A 6000-nucleotide genomic window follows, 5' to 3' on the forward strand; every position below is an offset into this window, starting at 1 on the left:
GGGCACCAGTGTGCCCTGCCCCCGCTATGATTGATATCTTGATTAGGCGCCAGGAGCTGGCGGGCCAGGTGTTACCTCGGCCGGGGCTGGAGGCAGCACGCTCTACAAGGCCGGCCCTGAAAGGCACAAGCGTGTTCCGCGGTAGCAATGAGCCTTTGTTTGCCTTGGCAGCTCTGTGGCCTCCCTGGGGCCGGCCCCATAAAGGGTTTCTGTTCGGGCTGGAGAACTCATTGTCAAAAAATTGTCCCTCAAAAAAATTAGCATGGTACAGTGGAGAAAGCAGAACGCCCGGCAAATGACAGCTGCTGGCCCCAGACAAGGGCCAGGGAGAGGAGTTCTGCAAGGTGCCACCTCAGAAAAGCACCTGTCAATCCAGGCCTGGGGTGGCAGGGCAAGGGCAGGTAAGGGAGGGAAAGATGGGGAGCGTGAAGTTGGAACCCTGAACCCTTCCTGTGGGACATCTCCCATTCCCGAGGGTGTCAGGGAGGCTTCAAGCTGGGCAGGTCCCTCTGTGAGCTGCAGTTGGTACTGGCTTGAAGAAAGAGGGATTGGATAGCAGTGATATAAGAGATGGGGGGAGGAGGCAGGGGATGGGAGGGAAAGAGGCAGAGGAGAGAAGGGGGGGAGAAAGAGAATCCTAAAGGTTATGTGGTTAATTGAACATCAACAGCCACAGATACAATTATGCCCTTTTGTGTCTTTCTCCCAGAGTGTTGACGGATAAGTAACTAGATTAAAGGAGCCGGGAGCCTGGGCTGGAAGGGCCAGGCAGTAGGGGGGAGATCCCTTCTGAATGGTGACCCAGGGCTCCCGCAGACCCCAGCAAGAAGGGAAAACAGTCAATTAGAGCAGAGAGAAAAGATGGAGGGAGCTGGGTTTCGAATTTGCATAAAGGCTGGGGCCCGAGGCTGCCACCCCTTAGAGTGGCAAGAGGCAAGGATTCCCAGGGGAAGAGGCTGGAGTGTTATGCTAGGCTGAGGCACATGGCAGTTGTTGAACAGGTCAAGCCAAAGCCTGTGTGCACCTTGTGTGTATAAGGCAGGAAAGAGGGTGACTGGGCGGACGTGAGGGATGTGTGCACACATGACCTGTGTGCCTGCGTGCCTGCGTGACATGGATGTGACCTCCTTACCAGCGAGCCCATCTCCAGTGAGGTGCTCCCATGTGGCTCGCAGTGGCCTAACTCCCTTCTTGAGATATATGTGCACGTGTGTGTGTGTGTGTGTGTGTGTGTGTGTGTGTGTGTGTGTGTGTATGTGTGTGTGTGTGTGTATACCTGGGCATACCTGAGCGTGACTGGACAAGGAAGCATGAAGCTGGTGACTCCATCCCTGCCAAAAGGCTGGCACCTCAAGACTCCCTAGGGCTCTCAAGAGCCTGAACCTGGAACTGACCCCCCAGGCTCACTGGGCATCTTCCTGTATCACCCAGCCTCCTATTTTCTTGGAGCCCCACCCTCACCCCAGGCCAGCTAAGCTTGCCTCCTCTTTTAAAGTCTTGGGGGTGGGGGGAGGTTAATATATGTATGTTTTTAAAAATCAGGTCTCAAGTGGTCCAGGCTGGCCTCAACTCACTAAGTAGTTGAATATAACCTTAAATTTCATACCTGGGGGAGAGGGTGGTATACATGTCTGTTCGTGTAAGTTGGGACACACGTACATGCAAGTACATGTGCAGAGAGAGAGAGAGAGAGAGAGTGTGTGTGTGTGTGTGTGTGTGTGTGTGTGTGTGTGTGCATGTAGAAGCCAGAGCCTGATGCTGGGTGTCTTCCTCAGTTGCTCTTCATCTTGTTTTTTGAGGCAGGGTCTCATGCTGGAGATCATCCATTCCCCTAGTGAATGAGCAGGCAGTGAGCGCCGGAGAAGCTCCGTTCTTTGCCTTATGCTTGTGAGGCATCTTCCCAACTGAGTCATCTTCCCAGCCCCCAACCTTGAACTTCTGGTTCCTTGACCTCTGCCTCTCCAGTCCTAGGACCACAGGCACATACCATCACACCTGGTTTATGCCTGACGTGCGCTAACCCTGCACTTTGAGCTAGACAAGCACTCTACCAGCTGAGCTATAAATACCCTCTTTTCTGAACAAGCAAGAAAAAGACACCGAGGAATCCAAACTCTGAGCCACCTAAGGTTGAATACTAACCCCTACCTTTGTGACCCAGGCCATGTGACTACATTGCCGGAATATGATGGTCAGCTTGAATGTTAAGACTGTTTTAAGGGTTCGGTGAGGTCCTGTGTGGAGGCAGGAGAGAGTCTGTGTATCCTGGCCTACCTGGGACAGTCTCAAGTGATACCTGTGGCCCCAACACAATTATCCACAGCGCCCTACACTCTCAGGCGTGTCCCAGTTTGGATGATGAATTCGATGGCTGTCCCAAATATAAGTGGGGCTGCAAAGAATGTTTTTCCCATCTCTGCCTCTCTGCCCTCTGCTGAGTCACTGTTTTTTAAACCTTGCTCTGTGTATGTTCATGTGTGTGTGCCAGGCACATGTGTGCCATGGTTCACGTTCGGAGGTCAGAGACACCTCCCAAGTGACAGTTCATACCTTCTCCTTTGTTTTGAGATACGCTCCCATTTTTGTTGTCAGGCCCCTGTGTGCACCAGGCCCATGAGCTGGGGCTTTCCTACCTCTGTCTCTTGCCTTGACTCCAAATTACCAGGATCACGGATGCACACTGCCTTCCTTGGCTTTATGAGCATTCTAGGGATCTGAACCCAGGGCCTCAGACTTGCACAGCAAGCACTTTACCCAGAGAGCTGCCTCCCCAGCCCTTTGTGTCATTACTGAGGCATTGCTTCAAGGCTCCATCATGTCACGAACTCCTGAGAGGATACCCTGGAGCCAGTGGGATTCCTCTCCATCCTTTCCACCCCACAGGACTCCTCAGAACACAACAGACCCTGGGTGACCTGATACCTGTCCAGGAGCAAAGGGGACACTCAGATTCTGGGTGTGGGCAACGATTCTGTACTCACCAGCTTTCAAGCAGAAGGCATCTAGACTTTGGGGTAACTTGCAGTCATGTGACACTACCATGAAACAGTAGTGGAAAGCTACATTTATGGGACAACCAGCTGTCACAATCAGTTCTTAGTGTGGGTCAGGACTCCCTCTTTTACTGCAAATGTAAGAGCCCTCCCATTCAGGCCTAAGAATTCCTTTGCACCCAAGGGCAGACAGATCCCCCCACTCCACCCCCATGTCCTGAGCTCGGTGTAAACAGGATATACCACAGTCCAAGCTGGTGAAGTCCCTGTCATCAATGTGACCAACTGAGAATGTTCATTTGTTGTGTCCCTGTGACTGAACAGAGACTGCCAAAGGCTTGACATGGTGGCACAGTCCCTTAATCTCAGCACCAGGGCTGCAGATCTCTGTGGTGGATCTCTGAGTTTAAGGCCAGCTTGGTCCAGATTATCAGTTCCAGGACAGTCAGGGCTATATAATAGAGAGACCCTGTCTCAAATTTTAAAAAGGAAAGGAAAGGGGGAAGGAAGGAAGAATCAAAGTACCACGATAGCAATTTTAAATGCAGAATTGTTTTGAAAATTCTGTTTAAAGTACACTAGAAACACTTAGAAAGCAACCCAGGATGGGACAGGAGATCTTTGTAGTGTAATTTCTACTTCATGCCGTATAAACAATAGGACTCTTTCTGAAGCTTTTTCTTCCAATGGTATATTGTTGAAAATGCTTTTTTTATCAGATTTAAATATTTAGAAATACCCCATTGCCAAGAACATATTGTTAAACAAAATTTTAATTAAAGCGTAATATATACTTAAAAAAAAAAAAAAAAGGCAGCCATGCAGGGCCGGCGAGAAAGCTCAGTGGCTGAAGATGCTTGGTTCACAAAACGGACTCCATAGAGTTGTCCTCCAACCGCCTCATGTTTCCTATGGCTTGTGTGCCTCATCCTTCCCCCACACCTCTCACACATTCATAACAATTACACATTTTAAAGTCACTCAGAAGAACTCATAAATTGAAGATACTTGGGGACATCAGGAAAAGCATAGCAAAATCATTAATCACATGCAAATATCAGGTAAAAGAGTAATGTCTGGGGCTGGCAAGATGGATCAGAAGGCAAAGGAGCTTACAGACAAGCCTGACAATTTGAGTTCGATCCCCGAAACACACACACACACACACACACACACACACACACGATGGGAGGAGAAAACCAACTCTCTTCCCAGAGTTGTCCTCTGACTTCCGTATGTGTGCAGCTAGAGGACAGCAGAGCATTCTGGGAGACATTTCATATGCAGGCAAACTGATCAAGCAGAATAAAGTTGAGAGGGTCCCCCACCCCCCACTGTTTCTCAGGAAGCTGCTTGGGGAAGCACTCCACCAACACAAAAGAGTAAACCAGGAAAGACAGATGGGCAGGGTGAGCCAGAAACAGCAGAAAAGACATGGCGGACACACCTCTGACGAAAGGACAACACGGTGTGAGAAAGTTACTCCAGACAGAAAGGGAAAACTGGGGGACAGGAAACCTACCACTTTAAACAACAGTTTGAATATTAGTTAGCCAACAAATGGAAACAGAAGGAAATCATTAATTTTGGAGAAACAAAAGAAGTATATGAGACAGGGATGGGGGGAAAGCTGGGTGTGGTGGTGTGTGCTCATAATCCCCTCACTGGGGAGGCGAGGCAGGAGGAACCCTGTCTAAGTCAGCTGACTCAGCAAATTCCAGGTAAAACAGAGCTCTGTTTCAAAAGAGAGAAACTAAGGAAGACCCCTGAAGTTGACTTCTGGCCGTCACATGCATTCACACACATACACACACACACACACACACACACACACACACACACACACACACCAACAGTCATAGTATAAAGCCCTGCATTGAATGTTTGCAAATTTGTAATAGTTTAGAAGTTGGTATTGACTTAGCCAAAGTTGTTTATCAGAACTAGACTTCCCAGGAGAGACAGCGTCTCACTACATAGTCCAGGCTGGCTCAAGAGCCTTCTGCCTCGGCCTCTGAAGTGTTGGCTTACAGGTATACCACACTACGTGAGCTAAAATGGTCTATGGAGTTGATTTTCTGTTTCTGGGGCTTAAACTCAGGTCAGGCTTACATGGCAAGGGCCTTTGCCTGCTGAGTGGTCTCCTCGGCCACTAAAACACTCTTATATAAGAGAAAATCAACAGATTGGAGAGAGGGCAAAGCAATCTTGTGCCATCATTTTTTGCCCTCGGTGGTGTGACTTAGTCTGAGAAACACAAAGAGAAGGCTATACATTCTAGCCTCGTTGGGGGGTGGGGGGTGGGACCTGGAGAAGCAGGAGTCAAATTCTTTGGATTCAGCCTACTTCTGAATTCCCCCAACTGTCAACAGAAATGGGAGTTTTCTGAGGCGAAGGACAACTTGCAGGACAGTTTTTTTCTTCTTTCACATGGATCCGGGGGATTGAGCTCAGTCTTATCAGCACCTTTAGCCCCTAGCTTCTAACTGTTCGCTCATTTTACTTTGTTTAATTTCCCCCTTAGAAAGATTATTTTTAATAGATTTTTTCATACATTGTATTCTGACTATGGTTTCCCCTCCCCAGCAACTCCCAGATCCCCAAATCCACTCCACACCCATTCTTCCTCTTTCATTAGAATACAAACAGGCAATAATAATAATAATAATAATAATAATAAAAAATACCAGAATAGAAAAAAATATAAAAGCCAAAAACAAAAACAAAGCACAAGAAACACACAAAGATTTTGGGGGAGATACATTTCCACAAAAACAAAATTAGAAAACATAAAAGGTCCATAAAGGAAGAAAAAAAAAAAAACAAACCCCAAAGTACTATGAGACCTAAAACCCTCAAAAAAAAATTCCCTTGAATTAGTTTGCAGTCTTATGTTGGCCAGTTGTTGCCCTTAAGTGTGGTTTGCACACCCAGCAAGACACCATTGGAGAAAATTAACTCTTCCTTTTTGAGTGGTTAACAATGGCAGATAGCTTCTAGGTTAAGG

Source organism: Psammomys obesus, unplaced genomic scaffold (assembly GCF_907164565.1).
Source record: "Psammomys obesus unplaced genomic scaffold, mPsaObe1.curated_primary_1811, whole genome shotgun sequence".
NCBI classification, from domain to species: domain Eukaryota; kingdom Metazoa; phylum Chordata; class Mammalia; order Rodentia; family Muridae; genus Psammomys; species Psammomys obesus.